General features: G+C 39.1%; 1 long non-coding RNA gene across 2 annotated transcripts in view; it reads right to left on the bottom strand.

The window, feature by feature from the left end:
- The window catches only part of LOC111721584, a 166,374-nt gene that overhangs the window by 97,986 nt on the left and 40,881 nt on the right, over window positions 1–27,507 (bottom strand). For both annotated transcript variants that reach the window (XR_004230622.1, XR_002770702.2), the window contains 2 exons: window positions 24,393–24,534; window positions 12,833–12,980 (listed from right to left, as the gene is read on the bottom strand). This is a non-coding gene — a long non-coding RNA (uncharacterized LOC111721584). The remainder of the gene's footprint in view (window positions 1–12,832; window positions 12,981–24,392; window positions 24,535–27,507) is intronic.

Consider the following 27,507-nt stretch of genomic DNA (forward strand, 5'->3'; position numbering starts at 1 on the left):
GCAAACAATATCTTATAGAATTATGGTAATTAATCTACTCTGCTATCTGCTTCCATTTAATTGAAGAGTTTATCCCATTCATTCACAGTTATGGTTTCAAATTGTATATTTCTCTCTATTCTATTTTTCTCCATTTAGAGTTGTATCTATAATTTTACCCTGTACCTCCTCATCAGTGTTCTACTTATGACCACTGCCCCTCCAATCTGCCTTCCTTTTCATCAGTCCCTTTCCCTTTTCTTTTTTCCCTCCTATTTCTGTCCTGTTTTTTGTCCTCCCTTTTAATGTATATTCTCTTTCTTTTTCTTTCTGCTTTCCCCTTTTATTTCCTATATAGAGTATGGTAAATTTCTATACCTAAATGACTTGTATGTTGTTTCCTATTTGACCTAAAGCTGATGAGAGTAGGGTTCAAACAATGCTCATCTTTCTTCCTTCTTTCTCTCTATTATGGAGGTCTTTTGTGTCTCTTCATGTGATGTAATTTACCCTATTCTGCCTCCATATTTCCTCTTCCTCTTATACAAACTTTTTCTCACCCTTTAATGTTCTATATCATCACATAAAAATCAACTTATACCCATATCCTCTGTCTACATATACTTGTTCTAACTGCCCTAATAGAAATACATTTCTCAAGAGTTAGTAGTATCATCTTCTCATGTAGGGATGTTAACAGTTTAATCTTATTGAATAATATTTTTTATTTCGTGTTTACCCTTTGATGTTTTTCTTGAATCTTGTACTTGAAAGTCGAATTTTCTATTCAGCTTTGCTCTTTTTGTTAGGAAAGTTTGAAAGTCCCCTATTTGATCAAATATCCATCTTTTCCCCTCCAAGATTATGCTCAATTTGTTGATTCTTAGTTGTAATCCAAGCCCCTTTGCCTTCAGGAATATCATATTCTAAGTCCTCCAAAATTTTGTTATAGGAGCTGCTAAATCCTGGGTGATCCTCTTTGTGGCTTTGTTTCTTGTTTCTGAATTTTTTCTTTCTGGCTAGTTGCAGTATTTTCTCCTTGACCTGATAATTCTGGAATATGACTACAATATCCTTGGAGCTTTCATTTTGGGATCACTTTCAGAAGGTGATCAGTCGATTCTTTCATTTATTATTTTGACCTCTAGTTCTAGGATATCAGGAAAATTTTCCTTGATAATTTCTTGAAAGATTTTTCCAGTCTCTTTTTTTTGGATCATGGCTTTTAGGTACTCCAATAATACTTAAATGATCTCTCCTGGATTTATTTTCCAGATGAGTTGTTTTTCCAGCGAGGTATTTTACATTTTTTTCTTATTTCATTATTTCCATTTTAACTGATTCTTGATGTCTCAGAGAGTCATTAGCTTCCACTTGCCCAATTCTAATTGTTAAGGCATTATTTTCTTCAGTGAACTTTTGTACCTACTTTTCCATTTAACCAATTCTACTTTTTAAGGAGTTGTTTTCTTCAATCTTTGTTCTTCCTTTTCCAAGTTGTAGATTCTTGCATAACCTTTGTTTCTTTTCCAAATTTTTCTTCTACCTTTCTTATTTGATTTTTTAAAAGAAATTCTTTTTGAGGGTCAGCTAGTTGGTGTAGTGGATAGAGCACTAGCTCTGAAGTCAGGAGGACCTGAGTTCAAATCTGACCTCAGATGCTTAACACTTCCTGGCTGTATAACCCCAGGCAAGTCACTTAACCCCAATTGCCTCAGCAAAAAAAAAAATCTTTTTCACTTTTTCCAAGAAGATTTTTTGAGTTTGAGACCAATTCATCTTCTCCTTTGAGTTTCACATACTTTTGTATACTTTTATAAAGGACTAATGTGAAATGTTTTCTTATAATTTTCTTTGGGACTATGTTCGTTATTTACAATTTCTGTGCCATTCGTTTTTTACTCCATCATGGTGGTCATCCCTTCCATTTGTATTGTAGCCATTGTGCAGATTGTTGTTGTTGTTGTTGTTGTTGTTTTGGCCCTGCTGACTTCCTTCTACATAAGCTTTTGCAGGTCTCTCCATATTTCCCAGAAGTCATTGTATTCATCATTTCTTACAACAAAGTAATATTCCATTAAATTCATGAGCCACAACTTATTTAGTCATTCCTCTATCAATAAGCATCTTCTCTGTTTCCAGTTCTTGGATATCATACAAAGTACTGTTCTTATAAATATTTTCCTTGGGGTATGTGCCTAACTAGGAAATGTTTGGGTCAATGGTTATGGACATTTTAGCCATTTTATTTGGATAAAGCTAAATATGATTACATTTTCACAAATTGATCATTCATACAACTTTTTCAAGAGCGCCTCAAGAAGTAAGGTGCACCCATCGAGGAGATTTCGAATGGCCTGCCTCCTCTAGCCACCAGAATTCCATAAATCCCCTTTCCCATATCCCACTTTCACAGCTCGATAGCATTTAGGAGGTACAACCAGAATGCATGGATGGAGCCCATCCATGCCAATCTGCCATCCTCTTGAAAGCCACCCAGTTGGTTTTCATTATTTTCCCCCAATGTTTCCAAGTAATTAATCCTCACTATGGATTAACGACCTCTAAAATTTCCATACGGCTTGATTGTTCCCTCATTAAGCATTCTGCTGCTCTTGGAAAAACCAAGTTGGAGTTCAGGCGCCCGAGTTTGAATACACTGGGTTTGGCAGAAGCAAAGCTCTGAGGTTTTATCTCACAATGAGCACTTCTGGCCTCCCTGGAAGTCAATCCGGCTTTTTATGCCAATATGTACAAAATTTATAATTTGGGGAACATTATTCCCTGGTTGGGAGATTTGATTTTTCACAGACAAAAGCACACAGGCCAATTAAAGGACCTGGAAGCACCTGTTGAGAAAAATAAGATTTGGGCTTTGTGTTTCCACCCTGACCTCAGGGAAAATTGCTGCACATTTTGTGTTCTCTTCAATTCACTTAAATGTGGTTTTCTAATGACTTTGCCAGTACTCACGCTATTTTTCTTCTCAGAGTTCTGTTGAGCAAATTATTTTCTGCTCACCCATGAGGGGTTGGCAGGATAATTGCTACCAAGCAAGCTAGGGCAGGGTCTGCAAGGTCAGGGTCTGGAAGCAAAGATTCTGATCATATCATATCACTCCTCTATTCAAAAACTGTCGGCGGTTCCCTATTTTCTACCAAATAAAATCCAAAATCCTAATTGAGGTCTTTAAGGCCCCAACCTAGCTTTCTTGCCTTAACTCACAGGATCCTGTTTAACATAGTCCATATCCCAGACAAACTGGACAGCTACTTGTGCCACGTCTTCATCCTGTACTCTCTCATACCCAGTGTCTTTGCTCACGGGGTAAACAATCCCCACAATGGACTGCTTCACAACATCCCCATCGGTTGCCATCAAAAGAAAGATTCTTTCATTCAAAGTCCAATTCAGGTGCTGCTCAATTAATCTATTCTGTTCCTGCTATATGCTCCATCATTTACATGATGGAGCCCCGTTTAGGGTTTTTGGGCAGAGATACTGAAGTGATATGCCATTTCCTTCTTCAGCTCATTTTGCAGGGTTAAGTGACTTGCTCAGGGCCACACAGCTAATAAGCATCTGAGGGCAGATTTAAACTCAGGAAGAAGAGTCTCTCTTCCTGACTCTAAATCTGGTCCTCTCTCCATTGCACTACCTAAGCTACTAATATGCTGAATACTATGCTGGGAAATGGAGGAGATGCCAAATGTTCCCAAGATAAATATCTAATAGTAGAAATGAATCCTTAATAAATGATTGTTATATTTAACTAAACAGAGTCTGACTACCAAAGAGGAACTAATTGACAAAGTAGAAATGAAGAAAATCTGGAGACAACTGACCACTCCATCACAAAGATCATGGCAGAGAAATAGATGAAATCCTTGGTTTTCCGAGAGCAGAGTTCAAATAGTTCACAAATGGACAACAGATAAGAAGCAATGGCCTAATACCTCTCTGAAAAGGTTGGCTTAAAAGGGATGGGATTCTCCCAAGAATCAAATCATAAGGCCCCTATAAAAATACTTCTGATGATAAAAACTAAAGACTATCTAAATAGATCGATGTGATTCTACCCAACTCAAAGGCAGCTTAAGTGGAAATAATGGATAGAATACTGAATTTGGAGACAGGAAGACTTGAGTTAGAATCATGGCCCAGACACTTAATAATATCTATGTAATCCTGAACACGTCACATAGCCACTCTGAACCTCAATATCCTCTTCTATAAAATGGGGATAATAATAGCTTTTACTTGATAAGGTTGTTGTCATTTTCTTGCAAAGTACTTTGCAGACCTTGAAGTGTTACATACATGCTAGATATTATTATTATTATTATTATTATTAAATGATATATCTACAAGGCAGAAACAAAAGCAGGAAGCTGAGAACCAATGAATCAACAAGCATTTATCAAGCTGCTACTGTGTGCCAGGTGTCTAGCATTTTCATCTCAACAGAAATTGGCCAACTACAATCAGCTGTGGTGAAATGGAAACCCTCTAGATTTAGATTTAGAATCAAAAAGCTGTCGTTCAATCATTTTAGACATGTCTGACTCTTCATGACCCTATTTGGGGTTTTCTTTACAAAGATACCACAGTGGTTTGCCATTTCCTTCTCTGGCTCATTTTACAGATGAGGAAACTGAGGCAAACAGGGTGAAGTGACTTGCCCAGGGTCACACAGCCAGTAAGTATCTGAGGCTGTATTCGAACTAAGGTCTGACTCCAGGTCCAGTGCCCGATCTACTGCTGTGCCACCTAACACTGATATATTTTCTATTTGAGTCTTGGCTCAAAGAATCTGTATTCAAATTTTGATGGGTTTATTGATAGCTGTTTGGCCTTTGGGGAAGCATGACTTTATACGACTCTATTTCCCAGTCTGTCAAATAAGGATTTTATTTATAAGGCACTTTCTAAGGTCTCCCTTGCCTTCCTATGACTCCAGATTCAATATTCTATTCCACTACAGGTATCTGTTGCCTACCTAACACAAACAACAATGATCAAAAAAATAACTGACATCTATAGAAGGTATCCCCAGTTTTAGTACAGTTTTAAGCTGCTAAAGTTTGAAACCACACTCAGACTTCTGCGACATCTTGCTTAGTGCTTTAAATTTTGCAAAGCTTTTACGCTCCTTTTCTCATTTGGACATCGCAAAAACCTTGTGATACAGACATTGCAGATACGACTGTCCATTTTACAGATGAGGAAAATGGGACAGAGAGAAGCCAAGTGATTTGTTTACTGTCTCCCAGATTCTGCTGATAGACAGCAGAAACTAGATTCAAACCTACTTTCTTCAAACCCAGCACTAAGAATTTGAACAGAGCTCCAAAGTTGGTGTCCTGGAGGTGAATGGAGTCCACTGAGATCAGAAAAAGCCTCAAGAGACAACAAAAGGAAAGAGAGGAAAGATGAAAGGGGACAGAAAAGACATCTTATTGGTTCCTCGGTTATCTTTTCTTTTTTGTGTCTCTTTTTCCATTTAATAGTATTTTCTTTTTCCAATTACACGTAAAGATTATTTTCACCATCCACTTTTATAGGATTTTGAGTTTTAATTTTCTTCTCCCTCCTTCCTTCCCCTTCCTCCTTCCAAAGATGGCAAGCGATCTCCTATAGTTTATGCATGTACAATTATATTAAACATATTTCCACATTAGTCATATTGTGAAAGAAGAATCAGAACAAAAGGGAAAAACCATAAAAAAGAAAAAAGTGAAAATAGTCTGCTTTGAACTGCATTTAGACTCCCTAACTCATTCTCTGGATTCAGATGGCATTTTCCATCCCAAGTCTATTGGAATTATCTAGAATCGTTGTATTGCTGAGAAGAGCTAAGTATTGCCATAGTTGATTATCACACAATATTGGGGTTACTATGTACAATGGCCTCCTGGTTTTGCTCACTTCATGCAGTATTGCTTTGTACAAGTCTAAGATTTTTCTGAAATCAGCCTTCTGGTCATTTCTTATAGAACAATAATATTCTATAACATTTATATGCCATAACTTGTATTCAGCCACTCTCCAACTGATGGGCAGCCACTCAGTTTCCAGTTTCTAGCCACTACACAAAGGGCTGCCGCAAACATTTCTGCACATGTGGGTCCCTTTCCCTCCTTTGAGATCTATTTGGGATACAGGCCCAGTAGTGACACTGCTGGATCAAAGAGTATGCAGAGTTTGATAGTCCTTTGGGCATAGTTCCAGATTAGTCTCCAGAATGGTTGGATCGGTTCACAACAGGGAGATCCTCTTCTAACTCAGAACTATGAGATGGATCACTTGGCAGAACTACCAGGTGACAGAGTCACTGTCTCTAGTGGGAAACAGTGGAAAACAATCCCATGCCTCCTTGGATGGAACTGGGCTAGTTATTAACAAAACAGGGAGTCTAACCAAGTGTTCATTCGGAGTCACTACTCTTGTGGTCCCGTCTTAGAGTTGGTCTGCGTTAGCTTCCTCAGGACATGACTCGGCTATCTCATGATGATACCAAATCTAGTACTCCTTCCATGAACTCTATTGCCTAATTTCAATTTCCTCAACTGTAAAATACAAAGAATAAGAATAGAGCTTTTGTGAGGAGAAATTCTATTTTAACCTTTTAAGGAACATTTTTAAAAGGTATTATAAAAGAAAAAAAGAAAATATATACCTTACTCCAAAGAGTTGGCCATCAAAATCTCAATTATTTTTACCCAAGGGGGACTGGAGACACAAGCAGGTTAAATGCCTTGCCCTTGACCACCTAGTGGCCGATCATTAGCGAAGGAGCCCATTGGATCACTTCCTCTCCATTTCCAACAGCATCTGATCTGTTTACACTCTAATAATCCCTTAGGCATATATAGTCTCCCTTCTTCCATCTGATGGCCATACTCTATCACTCTCACAGAACTCCACAATGATAGAGGTGGGAGGGACTTCAGCAGACATCCAGTTCAAGACCACACCCCAAACAAGAATCTACTCTGAATAGCCTGAGCTCCTTTTGCTTCAAGATTTCCAGTGAAAGGAGGAGGAGGGAGCAGGTAAACCTACTGTCTTCCAAGACAGACCTTTCTACTTATACTAAGATGGTTCTCATTGATAAAGTCATTTCCTACTTGGAGTTGAAATCTTCCTCTCGGTGGCTTCAATCCATCATTCCTAGTTTTGTTCTCTGGGGCCAAGCAGAATAAAGTTAATCCCCATTATATATGACAACTCTTCTAAGACTTGAAAAGGACAATCGCATCCCCCTTATGTCTTCTCTTCTCCAGGCTAAACATCTCCAGTTCTTTAAACCACTTCTCATATAACATGACCCCTGGGTCTTTCACCATCTCAGTTACCCTCTAGCATATCAATACCCTTCTAAAAGGGCAGGATTCAAAACTAACAAACATCACAAAAGAGAGCAGGTCATCTCATTTTGGACAGTACTGATGCTGGCCACTGATTGAGCCGGCCTACTTCTAGCATGAGCTTTGGTTAATACTGGGGTCAACGGTATATTATTTTTCAAGTTAGGTTGTGCTTCCACAGATTTATCTTATTCATGAGGCACATCTTACCTTACACAAGCTTAAAAAGAGAGAAATGATATTATTAGAACACGTTGCCCTTTGTATTTCCCAGTTATAATAAGTGTTTAGACACCTAGAAAGTTGCAAATTCAGAGAAGTCACTGTGAAAGCCAAAGAAAAAAATCGCAAGATTCTAAAACACTAGGTTGGGATGCCACAAGGGCCAGGAAATTCTATGTGGGGTAAAATGAGCATTTTATACACAAGAAATGGGGCTTACCAAAAAAAAGTATATCTACTTTGCAATAGAATACAAGCTCCCAGAGGGAAAGGGCTGCCGATCACTTCCCTTTTTTCCCCCTACAGGACCTCAAAGCAGAGCCAACCCAAAGGAACTATTTAATGCAAACATATTCCATCATGTACAATTCTTGCTGCAGATTTCTTCTTGCAGTGGCATTCAGTCTGGTCTTTCTACTTCCAGGCTCTCCCGTGCTCCAGCTGACCCATCAAGAACCATCAGAATCATCCTAATCAACCCTAATGGCTTGATGATGAAATCATAGTCCTAATGAAGAAGTCCAACCCCCCCCTTGAAGACTTATTGGTTGTGTCACTCTGAACGAGTCACGAAACGTCATTCAGCCTCAGTTTCCTTATCAGTAAAATGAGAGGGGTTGGAATCAATGACCGTTAAGGTCTTCTGACTCTAAATCTATATGATGAGAACTCATAGGGGATTTACACTGTCCCTGTCACCCTACCCAAAGACTTTATCTTGCCATTCAAAGCCCTGCCTTAACTTTCCTTTACCTACTTTCTTTGCATGAGAGGTAGCATGGAATAACAGAAAGAAAGGAATCTGGAAGCAGTAGAACTGTGTTCAAATGTCACCTCCGTCACTTAATACCTGTATGACCTTGAACATGTTATTTAACCTCCCTGGATCCGTCTCTTCATCTGTAAATAAACATTTATTAAGTACCTTCTTTTTTTTCTTTTGCTGAGGCAACTGGGGTTAAATGACTTGTCCAGAATCACAGATAGCTATTTGAACTGACTTCAGGGCTGGTGCTCTATCCACTGCGCCACCTAGCTGCCCCTATTAAGCACCTTCTATGTGCCAGACACTGTGCTAAATGCTAGGGATGCAAAAAGAGGCCTTGCTTTCAAGGAACCGGAAAATGAGCAGATTGGACTAGCTGACTTGTGAGATCCCTTCCAGCTAAGGATTCAGTGTTCTACAGCCATCTATACTCAAGGCACTATCCTAGGTCCTGAAGATGCAAACTCCAAACAAAATAATTCTCTGCCTTGGAGGAGAACACGCCCTATAATAATGCATGCAGATTTAAAGTCTTGTTGTCAGAGTCTGCAATGAGGAAAAAATGCCAGGAAGTTGCTTTGTCAACATAAAGCTTTTGAAATGCTAGCTCTTTCCTTTCTTTTTTCCATCTTCTCCTTGCTCTGATTCTCTGGTTTTCTTAGATACAAGATAGACAGTTGAATATTAACTGCCCAGTACCCACTGACTCTGTATTGTGTCTATTCTGTGTGTGGAGAACAAGGTTTGAGCTAACTTGAACCTCACACAGCCTTTTGTTTCCTACCTTATACATCTATTGATCATGCATAGTGGAAAGATTTGGAGCATGAATACCTAGGTCTGAAGGCTGACTCTGTTACACTTAATGGGGGGTACCCCCACTTGTCTCAGAAAAGGCTTAAAGCAGAAAGAGCTTTGCTCCCCAAGAATATGACAGATGAGAACAAGCCCAAAGTCCAAGGCTCCTTGTAGATGAAAAGGCTTTCCAGATCCACATGTCTGTACATAACATTGCATTGAATTCATCAAGCCCGAGGACATTATGTACTCCCCTGAAAGAGATCTGAAGTTGCTCAAAAGAATCTGACCTCACCATCTACACAAGAAATCCCAAGTGGATGAAGAATATCTATTGCCCTACTAACAATGTATATTTGGATAGATCACCTACAGTTTCAGAATATTTAGCACATAGAAATAGATAAGAAGTTGGCAGAGAATTGAAGAGGAGAGGAGTGGGTTGGATTTTCTTTGGGAACGTGTAAAGCTCCATTAATGACCCCAAGCTTCCCATGATACCAAAGACCCTTTTAAAAAAAAACACTACCATTCTACTGCTATTGTTCTATGACAAAGACACAAAACATAAAACTCTCTAAAGAATTAGTCATAAATACACAAAGTGTGTTATTAAATGTGTTTAAGAATAATCATACAGAAGACAATGGGAAGACACATGGTGGGTGTGAGCAGCTATAGCATATAGTCAATTAGGATTTCCAAAGTAGGACAGGAGTAAATCATGTCATCAAGGAATTGAATGAAAGACGAAAATAAGGGCAGATCACATGACAAGGATGAGGGATGCCAGGTAGACAGTCAGAATGCTTTACTTTAATTTTTATAATATCAGAAAAAACTAGAGAAGGTCTCTGGCACAGAGATGTCAGATCTGACATTCCAAGAGCCCAATTCAGATCAAAATGTCATTGGGAAATGCTTAATAAAATAAATAAAAATATAATAAAACATAGATAATATCACACTGTAAAACTAAGTCAATACGCAGCCTGCAGGGATCCTTGTGTATAGATTGGTGGCTCATGTTTCTACTTGATTAGGACATCTCTGCTCCAACACACTGGAGGGACCTCCTGTGGTTACACGGACAAGAGTAACAGACCGGACTGCTATCTGCATCAATGGATGGAACTCCTGAATTTATAAGAACCCTGATCCACTAGAATATTATTATTGTTGTCATTATAATTAAATACAAGATTTAATATCAATAGCAATCAAAACATTAACTACTGTAATGCCAGAGAAACTGAGGCAAGACAGAGATTGGTTTTTAATCTTTTAACGTGGAGAGTTTAGACTAGCTGACCTATTGGAGCTCATGTTCAAAATCATTTGGCACTGAGGAACGGAGGCAGGGGACTTTTAGAGGGTTTTAGCTAACTAGGGTTTGCAAAACCTGAGTTACACAGTCTTAAGTGGAACCAAAGGCAGAGAAACGGGGCAAAGACACTGGGTGGGTGGACAAGCCATAATTCCAGGAGAGGACCATAACTTAGTCCTGACATCATAAGGGTCAAGATAAGAAGGTTGAGGGCAGGAAACAATGACAGGACACAAGGGGCAGTACTCAAAAGGAAGGGGAATTATCCCAGCAAGGATTGAAATAAAGCACCTGGAGTTTATGACTCAATGGTATTTCAAGGTTTTTCTTGACTCAGTTCTCCCAGTCTTGATGGCAAGGGAGGGAAGGTGGTCATAATAATTTGATTCAGGGCATAACAATATTAGATCTCTCTGTTGATTATCTCCAGTTTCTCCTTATAGAAATCTTGTGTGGATATGGTTGTTTACATGCTGTGACTTCCATTAGACTATGAGTTCCTTGAAATGGAAGAAGGAGTTATCTTTTGCCCTTCTTATTTTTATCCCCAGCACTCAGTCCAGGGTAGGTGCTTAATAAAGGCTTGTTGACTTGCTGACTTGACTTGACAAGATATTGTCATTTGTGAAAGGAGAGACTAGAGAGCCTTTCCCAGACTAGAGAGGGGGAAGGCCCTCTAAAAGCAGCGACCGTATTTTATCTAAACTTATTCCTTAGTATCTACTACAGTGTACTGCTAACAGTAGAGGCAACATAAACATTGGCTGGATCGAATGGATCTTCTAGCAGCATAAAAGCTGGGCCGGATTTGAGAAACTTTGCTCCTCCTTCACTACGTGGATTCTGGATTCGTGTAGTGAATCAGACCACTTCCCAGTGCGGACAAGCGGGGCGTGCAGGAGGCTAGTCACCCAGCTACACCCTCCACATGGTTTAAAATATATAGTAGCAAAGCCCATAAGTCTTAGAGGAAATGGACAGGGCATAAAAGTCACTCTCTGCTCTCAGGGACTTTCTGAATAAGTGCTCCTTTAGACAACAGCCGATCTATAAATTATACAGCCTTCTACACAGAGCCAGCCCCAAATCAGCATACTGGATGGCAGCTTTGTATGCATAACCTGTTCTTCCCCCAAACACTAGCTGTTCGTTTGCTTCGCCTGTTGCCGGTTTAATTATGTCCCTCAGTAGGTGGCCACAGAATCAGAACAGAAAAGAACAACACAAACCGGCACAACATTGCAGAGGGTCTGGACTAATTTGTGCCAGGAGTTGGTTTTCATGTGATCCAACTAGGAACATTCTGATTACTAATACGTCGCAACTTGGTATGGCTCGCTAACAATCAGAAAAAGAACGAGGAAGAAATGATCAGTTCTTGGTTACTTCGGTAGTAGGGATGTATAACTACAGTCAAAGAGATCACCTGATGAAGTTGGACTTGATGATCTGGCCCCGGTTCCCTTTCAGTTCTAAGGTTCCATGAGTCTCCTGATTAAAGAATCTTCTCTAGCATCCAAGAATAATTAGTAAATTTATTGTTTTTCTCTTTACACTTCTATTCCCAAAGCTAATTTTTTTGGTTGCAGGCTCTGGATTGGTGAAGGCCATTGACAATGTAACTGTGGTTTTTTTTTTTCCCATTTCCACACATGCCATTTGACTTTTACAGAAAAGAGGTCAAGCTCAACAAATATTCTTATGCACCAGCACCTTTGATTAAAGCAGAGGGAACTGGTCCAGCAAACAAGGGCTTCATCTGTAGAGCAGAAGTGTAAACAGGAGTGTGATTACTTGACTAATTGTTTTTCTCCTGGCTTTGGCCATTAGCCAGTGCTAGGATTTGGGCCTTAAAGTACCCAGCTGTACCTCCATACATATAAACTTCATCTAGGTGGCCAGGATAAGGATATTCATATTCGAAGATGATGTGAAAAACTGGTTGGCAAAATTTCTCAGTGTAGAGTAGTGGTTACTTTCATAACTTCACACATTAAATTAAAATTTGATTCCTTTAAACTGTTGAACTAATGTGAAGGCAGTACCTTTAATAATTTATAGCGTACACAACAGTCTTTTCAGTTAAATTATGCTACCACCGTCACCCAAATTATGACCCGCAGGCAAGATTTAAATCAAGACAACTTTGGAATTGAAAGTCTGTTCCACTGAAGTGTCAAACTGCCAGTGTGAGTGTTCGGAAAGCAAATGTTGCTTATCACCACCCAGCTGTCTTAGAGACCAACGTGATCCATAATTGTATTTTGAGGTGATAAAACAGAAGCTCTGGAAATGAATGGAGCCCGCTTAAGGGGCAAGGTGAGGAGGTCAAGCAGAAATGCAAAGCCAGCTTGGGCAGCCTTCTCTTACCTGAAAGGAGGATTCTCAGCCACAGCACTGGGTGCCCAGCTTCCTTCCATGGTACAGTTGGATGACAGGGTGTCCTGACATCTCAGCTGGGGCTTGAAGTCTCTTGGGTTCAAAAGGAAAAAAAACTGCTCTGAAGCTAGTCAGCCATCTGTAGGAGAGCAAAGGAGGAAAAGATGAAGGAAGATCAAAAAGAGCTACAATGGCGGAGCCTCGGCATTTGAGATTTTGTTCTCAGGGAGGGGGGTGGGGAAGTAGGTCATTTGTATAAAGAAACTCTTTTCTCTCCTCCTTTGCCTTCCTTTGCCCTCTCTCCTCCTTTCTAGCAATTTGGTTCGGCTACTTCCGATCTGTATGAATAGATCACTTTTTATCCCATCCCCTCTGGAAAATGATGACATAGGAACGAATGACCTTTTAAGTTCTTCTCCAGTTCTAGATTCTACCATTGTTCACCCTTTTCTCTGTCTGCTTCTGCTTCTTTGTTTCTCTCACCACCCCCTCCCCAAAGAACATACAACATACATCCAGGACCTCTTTGGATCTGCTGGCCAGATTCGGCCACACAAAGAAAGACTAGGAAACCATATAGCCATGTGAATTAACATGACGACCCTAAACCAAGGAAACAGAAACAAGACAGACCCGTGGGGCTCCTCTGCCTGGCATTTGTAGCATCATTCAGTTGCCCCATCGGGATGTCCCATTCCCTTCCTGGGGCCAAAGGGATGGAAAAAGCTAACAGTTATAGACAGCAGGTGAAACAAAAAAAAAGTAAAGCAAAGATTAAAGCCCTGAAAAATAGCCCCAGAGAGGACAAAGTTAAAAGCCTGGTCAGGCTTAGTATGGCTACACAGAGAAACAGAAAACATTCAGAGAAATTGCTCATCAATTCAGCCAAGAGTGACTAGATTTTGCCCACTGCGAAGAATGCTGGAGTTAAAGTCTAGAGGACCATGTTCAAATACCAGATCTTTTTTGCTTGCTCCCTGGCTGAACTTGAAGAAATCATTTTTATCTCAATGAACCTGGAGAGTCAATGGACAGCTTTGGTCTCACTGCCCCCACACATCTTGTAGCTCAAAACTGGCTCTGCTGATTCTTCATTGTGGGATGATGGGGAAGCTCCTGCTGCTGTCTGGCATTCCTTATAAAGTAAAGGAGTTTGCCTAGATAATCTCGAAGGTTCCCATGTAGGATCTTGGAATTGTTCAGTTGAAAGAAGCATGGTAGATAGCTGGATCCAAATCACACTATTTTAAAAAAAGAATTCCCCAGCATCGAAGGGGATAAGGGATTAATGTTGAGGTTGTTATGGTTGCCTTCCCTCTTTCCACCTGCTCTTTTAAAAAGGCTCATGACACATCTATTTACTAGAAGTGTTTATTATATGATCACCGTGTGATCGAACTTTAAGCTACTTGCCCAAAGGAATGGTTCTCATCTAAACTTCATTTTACCCTATGCCTAACATCATACAGTATATGATACATACAGTAATTGCAGCCTTCTTCTGATACCTCATGGTGATATAGAGGAGAATTTTTTTAAGCAATAGGATTAAGTGACTTGCTTAGGGTCACACAGCTAGTAAGTGTCTTGAGTGCAGATTTGAACTCAAGTCCTCCTGATTCCAGAGCTGCCCTTCTATTCACCATACCAACAGTGGCCCCTGTGGAGCTGAACTTTTGAAGGCTATGCCAACAGGTGGTCCTACTGTGATAGAAAGGGTTCACATAACTCAGACCTTGCATGACACCCACATGGTAGTATCATTTTTCCTATAAGTAATTAGTAAAGACAATATCAGAGGATTCTGGATAGTATGAACTGAGGAAGAACGATGGAAACAGAACCACGTGAAGAATTTCTATTATAACAAGAACATTGTAAGGCCATTCTAGCCAAATTCAGAAAGGCTCAGCATTAGATTAACCAAACAAGGACTTTTTTTCAGTCACAGCAACTCTCAAAACCATCTGCTTAGGTATGGAGAAGCTGACATCCTCATTGGCAAAGGGAATGTCCATATCCGGGAAAAACAAATTCTTAAATGACAAAATATCTTCATATGAAGAGTCTATGTCATGGTCTGTTATTATCATCAAAAACTGCATTGAGATGAAAGGCTCTGAATTGCATCTCCAGACTTCTTCTAGGTCTAAGACCCTCTGGAAACAACAAATATATATTTGGCTCCAGTGGGAGTCAGCTTCTATTTGCTAAAGAGGGAGTAACAACAGCAGAAGGGGTCTCTCTCTCTCTCTCTCTCTCTCTCTCTCTCTCTGTGTGTGTGTGTGTGTGTGTGTGTGTGTGTTTTCAAGCAAATTATAAATCATGGTCATGTTTCACAATCAATCAAATCCAACTGCTGCTCTCATGTCTGAGCGAAATGTCTGAGAATTGCTTGGGAGAAGGAAAAAAAAAACATGACATTTGAATCTCATTTGAGGGCTAGCATCTGGAGAAATGTTTAACCATACAAGTAACCAGAGCTAAATGTGGCCCTTTGAGGAAAAGCTCCAACAAGGCAAGGAAGAACAGGTGTTTCTGCTGTTTCAGTCCTACATATGCCTATCGTGAGCTACGAGAGGAAACATAGTCAGACAGTCCATTCTTCTACAAAGGAGAAACCCAGAGTAGAAATGACAACACGTACCTCTTTCCTTTTCTGGGTGAGGTAGGGGACTTAGGATGTAGAATCACTTATACATTGTCCATTTATGTGTTGATAGCTTTTGTTTAACTATTTTTCTTTGTTACAAAAGGAGATTTATTTAGTGTATGTATGTGGGGGGAATATCCCAAATCACTGTGAATTTTGTCTACTGGGTAGTAAAGGGGGCTTTGCTTAAGCTGGTAAGACCATGAAAGAGTAGGACTACACAAAGGAAGTATTTCCCTCTGTCTCCCATACTCACAAGTACAGACATGTTCCAGTGAGTCAAAGACCAAGGGGGCAAACATTTCAATGGACCCTAAATGTCATTTTCCATGTTTCTAAGAAGAGAATTCTTCAGGGAAAATTTAAAAAATAATAATCTAAAGTGCAAGTTTTTTTTAGAAATTTTCATTAATTTTTTTAAAAAGTCTGACTCACTTGAGAGCTGACTAATAAGAAAGACATACAAAACAGGGTAATAATAAGGGTAACTTCATAAGATCATCGTTAGAATCAAACAAGATGACTCATACCACGATGGCTCCCTCAACAAGAGGTAGACAGACAAACTCCCATGCTCCTATTCTAGCCAAACCATGAAGGTCACACTATACCAAATGATACTCAATAAATCCAATTAAAACCAACAACAAATGGTTTCTTCTACCCCAGAACTGCACTGGAGGATCACTATCAACAAAACTTGTGCCGATGGAGGTTAGCATCCCAAAATGACCAGAGACAAGCCAGTGAAAATGAGTAAATAAGAGGAAATAATAGTGAATGGTTACCTCAAGAAACTCTCATGGTAGAAACCTTTATCTATGGTTCTCATTCATTTATGTGATGTGAACAATGTGGCAATGGACAGCACCCACAATGGTACTATCTGGCTAAGATAGATACTCCAGGCTCAAAGGCTGCTAGGACCCTAACAGTCTGTCCTGAGACACCTGCAAGGGATTTGAATATCTGCACCTCAAAGATCCAGGGGGTCCTAACCATTAGAGGTTAAGATTAGTGGAAGAATCCAGATAACTGACAAGAACAGATAGGCTGACCAACCCACTCAAAAATATGGCAGCCCGTGGAACCAGCTCCACTTTTGGAACTGCCTAGTAAATCAAAGAAAACATCAACCAGTATAGATCAAGAGATCCCCTACAATGAGGAAGTAAAATCCTACAGAAGAGAAACTGGGCCTTTAATGACACCTCCTACAGGTGTTTTTGATGAAAAGCCCAAAGGTGAGCAGGAGAAATACAAACATGAGAGAAGCCAGAAAAAGCTAAAAAGGTAAACGTATTTAAGCAATTGGAAGGAGCTGTATGATGATCTAGTGCTCACATTTCAACAGGAGAGAGAACCCCAGGCTCCAGAATTTTAACATCTTCAAAGGTCATTGAATGAGTTAAATAAGAAAAGCATAAGTGTTTGGAGGTATTTTGGTTCTGTCCTGATAGTTTCAAGGGCATAACGAGAAGGAAGGCCAAAAGGAATACCCTAATGTAGAAAGGAAGAAGGAAAGGGTAAAGTTTTAAGTATTTCTCATAAATGGGATACATGTGAAGAATATAAAACATGGAGGAAATGATAGGGGAGGGGGCTTAGTATAAATCTTATTCTTCTCTGAAACAAAGGAGAATTAAACACACACAAGCAGCTTGGTTAAAACATACAGACGTACACACACAATGGGGAAACAACGGGGTGGGAGAAGCGAGGGAATAATACTGGGAGGAAGAAAGAATTAGTCACAAGCAAAACCAATTTCCTGATCCCAAAGTAAGGATCAAAAAGGAAGGGAAAAAAAGAAAAGAACTAGAATCTAAAGGGGCTTCTCTAAATGGCCTTGGACACCTGGGGAATGACTGAACAAATTATGATGGGAATATCATTGTTCCATAAGTAATTAGTAAACACAATATCAGAGGATTCTGGATAGTATGAACTGAGGCAGAACGATGGAAACAGAACCACGTGAACAATTTCTACTATAACAAGAACACTGTGAAGAAAACAACTGGAAAACTTCAGAACTCTTACCAATGCAATGACCAACTGTGATTCCAGAAAGGTGATAATGAAGGCTGTTTCTCACCTACAGTTAAAAAGTACTGGACTCAAGATATAGGAAGAGAGGTATGCCTTTAGACATAGTCACTATGTCTGTTTTATTTCTCTTCACTTATTTGTTACAAGGGGTTTTTTTCCTTCCTCCTTCCTTTCCTTCCTCCCTCCTACCCTTCCTTTTTTTTTTTTTTTTTTTTTTTTTTTTTTTTTTTTTTTTTTTTTTGTTCTTTCTTCCTTCTATTCTTGGGAATATATTTGGGGGAATGTTAGCAATAGTGATGCCAAAAAGGTCAATGCAACATTCTGAAAATGCATAGAACAGAAAGAAGTTTACAGAGAAATAGAAAAGTCATAGTTTTGAAAGTCATATGTAGAATTTATTATATAAATTGATCTAGATCAATATTGAAAGCAGCATTAAACACAGATTCACTGTTTCACGTGGAATCTTCTTGCATTCAGTAGTGCCTATGAAAATGCTCATTTTGGTGTTTCAGTTTAGAATAAAAGAAAAATTCAAAGAAAATTATAATAGCATATATTATATAATATATAATAGCACCTGAAAGTGCTATGGAAATATGAGGTTGTATTACATGTTATTTTCATCCTTCCACTCAGTCTTTTAATTCCTCATCATGGCCCAGAAGCAACCCTCAAGTTCTGAAGACTATAGCACAGAAGCAAGACCTTTGACAAATCCTGCCAGGTTAAACAGGCTTTGAGTACCATCTGGCCATGACCCATCTCATTAAGAATAAAAAGGGAAGAAGATTCATTAGGGAAGCCACCACAACACATGAAAACTTTGCACTAGGATATGGATGGGGTTCTTCTTCCTTAAGAGACTGGAAATATCACAACAAAACTTTCTAATCCTCACCACCTTGTTCCCTGCCACTTAGACCAGAAGCCTTATAGGGCTTAACTCCTTCATCTCCAAAACTCCATGGAGCCATGATTGATGAGCACCTCCAATGGCCCTACATCTAAGCCATATCCAATCATGTTTCAATATTCTCTCCAGTCATCTACCCACCTGACGTATTTTGTATTCCCTTCATCTCGTTCCATCCCTAGCCATTTTCCAGTTCTAGATTCATTATCGATGTAATACAGGATGTGTAAATTTCCTCCCCTATAATTCCACTCCCCTGAATCTTTCCAAACAAAAATACTGGTAACTAAACTATAGAATCATAGATTCAGAGGTGGAAGAGAAAGAACTGTCTTTGCTTTTGTGGTATCTCTAGCTCTTAACACAATACTTGGCACATAATAAGTACTTAACAAATGCTTTTTCATTCATGGACTCATTCATTCATTCATTCATTCATTCAAATCATTCTCTCTCCTCAGCAAAGGAGACCCAGAAAAAGGCTTCCTGTTACTGTGGCTGGATAGGCTATATCTTAGCTTTTTTCACCTTGGGCTTTAGAGAAATCTGCAGGAAGGAAAGTGGGTATCATTGATTGGTAAATGGCTGGACAAACTGTGCTGTATGGCTGTCATGGAATATTGTTGCACTGTAAGAAAGAGTGGATATGAGGAATTCACACTGAGAAGACTTGTATGAATTGATCCAAAGCAAAGTAAGCAGGACCAGAGAATATTTTATTCAACGGGATCATGGGGTCCTAAATCTAGGGCTGGACAAGACTTCTGAGGCCATCTAATCCAACCCCACATTTTACAGAGGAAGAAACTGAGGCCTACAAAAGGGAAAGGAAAAGATTTGACTCCAGTCACACATGGAACCACAGATCTGGAGATCAGATGGAAGGGAGCTCAGAAACTAGCTAATGTAACCCCCTCATTTACCAGAGGTGAAAAGGGAGCTTCAATAAAAGAACTGCCTGAGGTCTCACAGGGAGTAATATTACAGGCAGGATTTAAATTTCCTGAGCCAGTGCTCAATAATATCATAAAGTAACACTGAAGGACTTCAGAATTCTGATCAATGCAGTGAAGCAGACAATACTTCAGAAGCCTCCAGGGTCTCCACAGAGAGGTGAACTGCAGGTACAGAAGGAGGCGTACATTAGCACTGGGGGCCCATGCGCTAGCACGTCTTGCTTCACCGTATTTTTTATTTGTTACAAAAGACACTTATGGGTAAGGAGTCACTGAGGATTGACGATTATATAGAAAATGATATTAATGCAACATTAACAATTAAAAATAAGAAATCTCTAGATGGAAGAGGAAGGAGGGGAACTTTCTTGGGTCACCAGCTAATAAAAAAATAGGTTGTCATCTCTGGGACAGTAAGATGAATTTCTTAGTGAAACCAATTCTTTTTCATTCCAAACCATTCAAGAGACTTTGGGCCTCTGCAAGGCACCATAATAATCATCCCCGTAATCTTGTTTTCCTTTCATACCCTATTAGCACCATCTAAGGAAAGGAAATAAGACTCATCGAAAGGTGTTACACAATCTGTACACAATTGTGAGTTGCTTTCAATATGTTGTGACAGATGAGGCCCAACACGTCTCAGCTCTACCCAACCTCATTCTCGGGAAAATGGCTGTGAAATGAAACATGACAAGGGGAAAGGAGCAAAGCAAAAAAAGATGCAGATAATTACTAGGCAGCTCCTCTCAGCTTTCTGTGTTTACAGACAATCCCAGAGCCGGAGAGCTGGAGCGAGAGGAAGGGTGGCTCACCTGCAACCAAGGGGACCCATTGGGAGCTGCTGAGCCCTGGTACACTTTGCTTGGTTTGCTGTTAACTCTAGGGACCACGACCTTCAGGAAATTCCCTTTCTTCTTCCCTCCCCTGCTTAGGGGTCAAGCCCATTCCTAGCCCATTGGTTGTTTTCTGAGACTTGACACTGCATCCCCTATACCATTGCATAGGCTATTCCCTTTGCCTAGGATGCTCTCCCTTCTCAATTCTATCCCTAGAATCCTTAACTCCTTTCAGTTCATGTACTATTTCCTACAAAATGGCTTTCTTCATCTTTCCCAATGCAACTCACTGGTTTTTCTTCTTTACACTGTCATGTACCCAGCTGAATATCAGGGAGGATTCAATATATTATATATATATATATATATATATATATATATATATACACACACATACATATATATGTGTGTGTATTAGAAGAAATTATGTTCCTGAGGGTCCATCTTTATTCCTTATAAATTGTTCTTTTGTTCTATGCTATTTATCTTTTTACCTTTTTTTTTTTTACTTTTTCCTCTCCTCTTTTTATCCCTCCCACCATTCTTAAACAGGCTATAGTTAAGAAAGGATATATTTATCTATACATATATAGAAATATACATATACATAAACATACACCACTCCCCCATACACAGACACATATCTTTCCTATGCCTGCTGACTCTTTGCTTTAATTCTGCTCCTTAACTTGCCTCACTATTACTTAACCTCATCCCACCCATGAATCCCTCTCATCTTCTTCCCTCACCCTTTGCTTCACCTTCCACCCATGCCTCTACCCTTATTTCTTTATAGATCTTGGAGGGTGATATACCCTTCATGGTATATTTATAGTGTTGCCTATTTAACCCTATTGATGTCAGTCAAATATATGGCATATATTTCCCATGTTTAAAAAAAAAGACATTTGTCTATATTGAGTTCCTTGAAACTGATTTTTGATATTGGCTCTTATATGATAAATTTTCTATTAAGTTCAAGTTTGGTTAATAGAAAGTCCAGAAAATCTGCAAGTTCGTTGAATGTTCATTTTTTGTCTCATTCAATATTATAGATAATTTTGCTGGATATGATATTTCTGGCTTTAGGCCTAGTTCTTTTTTTGATTGTCAGTAGTTATGATTCCAGGACCTGAAGTCTTTTATTGTGGCTGCTGCCAAGTCCTGTACAATTCTAATTGTAACTCCAGTGTATTAGGATTGTTTTTTCCTTGTTTTTTGCAAAATTTTCTTTTTGATCTGGGGGTTTCAAAATTTGGCAATAATATTCCTATGTGTTTTCTATAAAGGATCTCATTGAGGTGGTGATTGGTGGATTTTTTCTGTTTTTACTTTCCCCTCATATTCTATCACTCCAGTACAATTTTCTTAGATTATTTCTTGCATTATTTTGTCAGGGTTCTTTTTTTGTTCACAACTTTCAGGCAATCCAATTATTCTTATATTTTCTTTTCTTGATCTGTCATCCAGATCTGTTGTTTCTCTTATAAGATGTTTAACATTCTGTTCTATTTTCTCTTTCTTTATAATCTATTTTGTTATTTCTTGGTCTCTCATACCTTCACCGGCTTCCCCTTAACCAGTTATAATTTCCAAAGAGTTATTTTTATTTTTGAGACTCTGTATCTCCTTTTCTAGTTGGCTAAGTTTTTTCATAATCTTCATTCTTCATGGATGGTTTTTATGTTTTTTTAGTTTTTCCTCAATTTCTCTCATTCGATTTTTAAATTCTTTTTTAAGTTCTTCTAGAAATTCTCTCTGGACATGCAGCCATTTCATATTACTCTTGGGAGTAGAAAACCTTCTTTTACTTCAGTGTCCTCCTCTAAAGATGAACCCCAGTCTTCCCAGTTCACATAGTAAATTTTTGTGGCGGGGTTCTTTCTTCTTTGCCACTTCATTTAAAAAAAAAATAAGTGATATTAGTGTAAGCACCTTTAATTCTGACAAATAACTCTAACTTGAGCACTCCCCTCTGACCTAGAATGCCAAACCAAGAGTTCCTCCCTCCTGCAAGTGCCCACAGCCAGAAGCCACCCTGTATCCCACTAATTTTTGGAAAAAAATATATATATATATATTTATACACACACAACATAGAAGATGCTGAACAGGGAGGGTCCTTAGAAGAAGTGGCAGGGATGGGCAGGGCCTTAGAGACCACATAGCCCAAGAGCCTTGAATCCGGAATCAGAGGACCTGGACTTCAATCCTGTTTTTGCCACCTAGGAGATATCCATTTAATTTCTCTTTACCTCAGTTTCTCCATCTGGTAAGTTAGTCAGACTAGCTGATCTTGAATGTCTCTTTGAGCTCTCAATTCCCATGATTGTATCACAGCCTCATTTCCTCCTTTGCCGCCACCAGCAGCTTCTACTCAACAGTCAAGTGCCTTTTGTAATTACTTTAACCAGCCTTCAGAGATTCAAGGAAAGGAGAACTGGGATCTTCACTAGCTCCAGTAAAAAAAAGCCAATGCCACAGCCTTGCCAAAATGATAATTCATTACAGAGCTGAGAGAACAAAGAAATTATGAAGATACCTGAGATAGGTGGAGAAAGATATCATGGAAAGCTCTTGGTGGTAAGGTCTATTATGCTCAATCCTTTATAATCTGGTAGACATAGTATACATTTAAATCTACCAAGGAATTATTAGACTGAACTTGGCTAGTTTATCATAGATGTACAGAATGTCAGCCTTCCAAAGGATCTTGGAAAGCTTCTAATATGGAGCCTGGAATCAGGGAAATCTGGAGTTCAAATTCACACTTAGACACTCTGTGATCACTTAACCTCTCTTTGCCTCATCTGTAAAATGAAGATAAAAATAGCACCTGTCTCTCAGGGTTGTTATGAGGATTTTTTAAAATGAGATAATAATTTTAAAGCATTTAGCAGTTCTCATCATAATATAAATTTTTGCTAACATTATTTTTGTCATCATAGTCATTGTCCAATAACCATTTTACAGATAAACAGAGTTTTTTAAGTTCTTCTATAAATACTCTCTGGACATGCAGCCATTTCATATTACTCTTGGAAGTCGAAAAACTTCTTTTACTTCAGTGTCTTCCTCTAAAGATGAACCCCGATGTACAGATACAACAGAGTTGTAGAGAAGGGAAGCCATTTATCCCATTTCTAATATATAACATGTAAGACAGTAGCCTAGATAAGCTCTGCAGAATCACAGAGCTAAAAGTATGAAGGAACCTAGGAATTAATCTAGTCCAGCTTTCTAATTTTATAAAAAAGAAACTTAGGTAATGTGAGCTGTCCTAGATGACACAATAATAATAATAATAAATAGAGCCATAATTTGATGTCAACTCTGTTGACTCAGAATTGATGCTCTTTCCACTACACCTAGTGGTGTGTTGGCAAATGTTTAACAATGAGCTCTCTGGGGGAAAATGAATGGATGTCTCTCTTCTCTTCTCTCTCTCTCTCTCTCATTTAATACTAGCCATTAAAGTTGTCTCCATCCCTTAACTAAGTTTAGCAATCAACAAAACAACAAATGAAGGCCTGATTTATAAAGTGTATTGATTTCTGAGGTGTAAATACCGACACTGAACATTCAACAATCAGCTCTTTCAAGCCAGTCTGGGCTGAAGAGATGGCAGGAGGAACTTGGTACATAGAATATCAGAGCTATAAAGGATCTAAGAACAGAAAATGTCAGAAATGGGAGGAATATTGGAGAATATTGATTCCAAACTCTTTATTTTGAAGATTGGAGAAATGAGATCAAACAAAAGAACTGACTTGTCCAACATCACATAGCAAGTCAATAGCACAGTTGCTAAAACAAAAAAAAATTGTCTGACAAGAATTTATTTCAAAATCCCCTAGCCTCACTTGAACCAAAATACCCATTTTCTTTGTTAAACAAGACTGGGATGGGAATCTAAATTATTTCTTCTCCCTGAGTTAATTATCATTTCTCTAATAATTAATACTTGCCATGGGCAAATTCTTGGATTATTAAAAAGCTTTCTTCTAGATTTTCACCTTCTGCTCTGATTGGGAGGCATATTTCCAATATGGGCCATGATTTCTTTTTACAATGATCATAAAACTGTGGACTGCCATTAAGAGCTATAGTAGAGAGTGAGTGTGACGCTCGATACCTTACGACAATACCAACACATTCGATCCCCTGGCATTCAGCTTGACATTGGAAGCACCAGCTTGAAATTCACATACAGAATGTTCTGATCATCACAAAGCCCACTCTTGACTCCGGAGGACTCGAAACAGGCCATCCACCTCCTGATAAACACAATGGACTCCAAGTTAAAATGAGATACAATGGCTTTGGAAGTGGCCGATGCCAGAAATTGTTTTCTTGATTATGCATTTCTTACAAGGTTTTTGTTTTGCTTTTTTTGGGGGGGGGATTTTCTCAGCTGGAAGAGGGGTTAAAAGGAGAGAAAATAAGTTTTCATTTAAAAAATTAAATTACAAAAAACTCCAAGAAAGAAAATACTTATAGAGTTACTCAGGAATCTCTGATCAATGAATTAAGCAAAAGACATTTATTAAGGGACCTACTCCTTGCCAGGCACTGTAAACACTCTGCTAAGTCCCAAAGGAAGCCTTTCAGACAATACATTGGAACCCACATAAATATGACGGAGGTAGAGAGGGGGAGGGACCAAAATCTTGGCATATCAGAACTCAAATCCAGAGTTGTTTGGGGAAAAGTTGAGTATATGGGAAAGAGAATTGCATTTGGAGTCAGAAAACCTTAGCTTGAATCCCAGCTCTGCTACCTAGGATCCTCGATGGAAGAGAACCCAGCGACCAGTAGTAGCACTCCTTCATTTAATAATCAAACAAACTGAGACTTAGAGAAATTAAACAATTTGGCCAAGGTCACACAGTACTCAATGGCAGAATCGGGATTGGAAAAACAATTCCTTTTAACTTGGACAAGTCTTTTTCTCTGTGACATGAAGAGGTCAGAATAGGTGGTTGGAAGATCTCTCCTTGTTCTGGCATTCTGTGGTTCAATATGATTCTCCCAAAGAATGGAGAAGAAAGGAAATGGCAAGGAAGAATTTCAGAAGAGAGGTCTAGCCTATGGAGATGGAAGCCTCCCTCACTGTGGCCTTTGTATGTTCTCCTCTAGCCCCCTCAGGGGCTATCACATTTCCTACATATATCTCTGCTTCGTAATAAAAACATTCATAATGTTGATGATCAAGGATTAGGGTCTTATACAACAGAGTGTCCCTAATAAATGATGTCAGTCCAGAGCATAAAGACATACAAGGAGGTTTTAAACCAGTAGTTCTTAGCCTAGGGTACACGGACTCCCAAGCATAGATTTGGGGTGGAAGGCATCTGGGAACGTGGATGGGATCTGTGAGTCCTTTCAGTGCTTCTCCCGTCCCGTTATCAGGGAGCAAGCTGCCTATTCCACCAATGTGTCCGGTCAGCCATTAGTATAGACCTTTCTAGTTCAAAACCAGCAAAAACCTCCAGGGATTTCAGTAGACACCTATTTCAGCTCAGCCAAGGGACCCTCCTTGCCTGCTTCCATGGCAACAGTCCTTTGGCAGGATGTTGGAGGATGGTCTGAAAAGGCTGGAGGTGTTTTTTTTCACCTGGTAATTTTTTTCTTCCCTTGCCTAAAAGTTCTCCAGGGCTAAGAAATGCCCACATCTCTTAGTTTCCTAGTTTTTAAAAAAAAAACCCAAACTCTCACGAATTTTGCAGGAAGATACCTGGATTTGGCTAAATCTGACTGGATTGTTTTTGTGCTGTGACCTCACCTTTTGCAATAGATGTGTTCCTAAAGAGTTGCGCCTGTGGAGGATTTGTGTAAATCAAATCATATTGTCAGGGAGCTATTGGAGTCGAATCCTTCAAATCAATTCAACAAACATTTATTAAGCAGTATGATTAAAGGACCCAGAGGAAGGACTCCAGCAGGGCGGATGAATTCTTTGCAGAAGATTTATAGAAAGACACAAAGCATAGCTCACTTCAGTTGAAAAGGCAGAGATGGATTGCGATCTGACTTGATGGAGAGAGAATCCAACCCCAGTGAGATGACAGTATTAAACTAGTGAAATATAGTGTGATAGGAAATAAAGTCCCTGCCCTCCAGAAGCTTCCCACCTAAAATGGAAGCTAAGTACCAGAAAATTACCTGTCCCTAAATACAGGTAAATTCTGTATTTACCTACAGAAATAAATGTAGGTAAAATATCCTAAATACCTGCCACAAGTCAAACAGAAGGTGATGGAAAATACAAAGAGGTCAGAGACACTTAGCATAGTTGTTCAGGAAATACTTTTTTTCTCAATGGTATTTTATTTTTCCAATTATATATAAAGATAGTTTTCAACATTCATTTTTGTAAGATTTTGCATTCCGAATTTTCTCTCCCTCCCTCTTGGACCTCTTTTCTCCCCAAGACAGCAAACAATCTGATACGGATTATACATGTACAATCATTTTAAACATGTTTCCATATTAGTCACATTGAGAAAGCAAAAAAAGGTGAAAATAGTGTGCTTTAATCCACATTCTTTCTCCATAGTTCTCCCTCTGGATGCATATGGCATAATTCAACACACATCACCTCATTGCCGAGAAGAGCTAAGTCTGTCATAGTTGATCATTATACAATCTTGCATTGCTGTCTACAATATTCTGCTTCTGCTCACTTCACTAAGTATCAGTACATGAGAGTCTTTCCAGGTTTTTCTGAAATCATCCTGCTGGTCGTTTCTTACCGAACAATAATATTCCATGACATTCATATATCACAATTTATCCAGCCATTTTCCAATTGATCGGTATCCATTTAATTTCCAATTCCTTGCCACCACAAAAGGGCTGCTACAAACATCTTTGCACATGTGGGTCTTTTTCCCTCTTTTATAATCTCTTTGGGAGACAGACCCAGTAGTGAGACTGCCAAAGGGTATGCAGTTTGATAGCCCTTTGGGCAAGCAGGAAAGAATTCTTATAGAAGGTGGCAGCTGATATGGCCCTTAAAGAAGAAAGCAGAATTCAACACAGAGATATTTGGATAAGAGTCTATGCCAGGCACTGGAGACCACAAGAATAAAGGCAGGAAGGTGAAAGAAGACACAATGGGAATGGAAGAGGAATCATAATGAAATGGAAAATACAGTAAACATGGAGTCCAAATCACAGAATTGAAGAGTCAAAAAGGATTAGGCAGTGGTTTCATTTAACCTATACCTAAAATATAATCCCATCTA

This window comes from Sarcophilus harrisii, chromosome X (genome assembly GCF_902635505.1).
Source record: "Sarcophilus harrisii chromosome X, mSarHar1.11, whole genome shotgun sequence".
NCBI classification, from domain to species: Eukaryota; Metazoa; Chordata; class Mammalia; order Dasyuromorphia; family Dasyuridae; genus Sarcophilus; species Sarcophilus harrisii.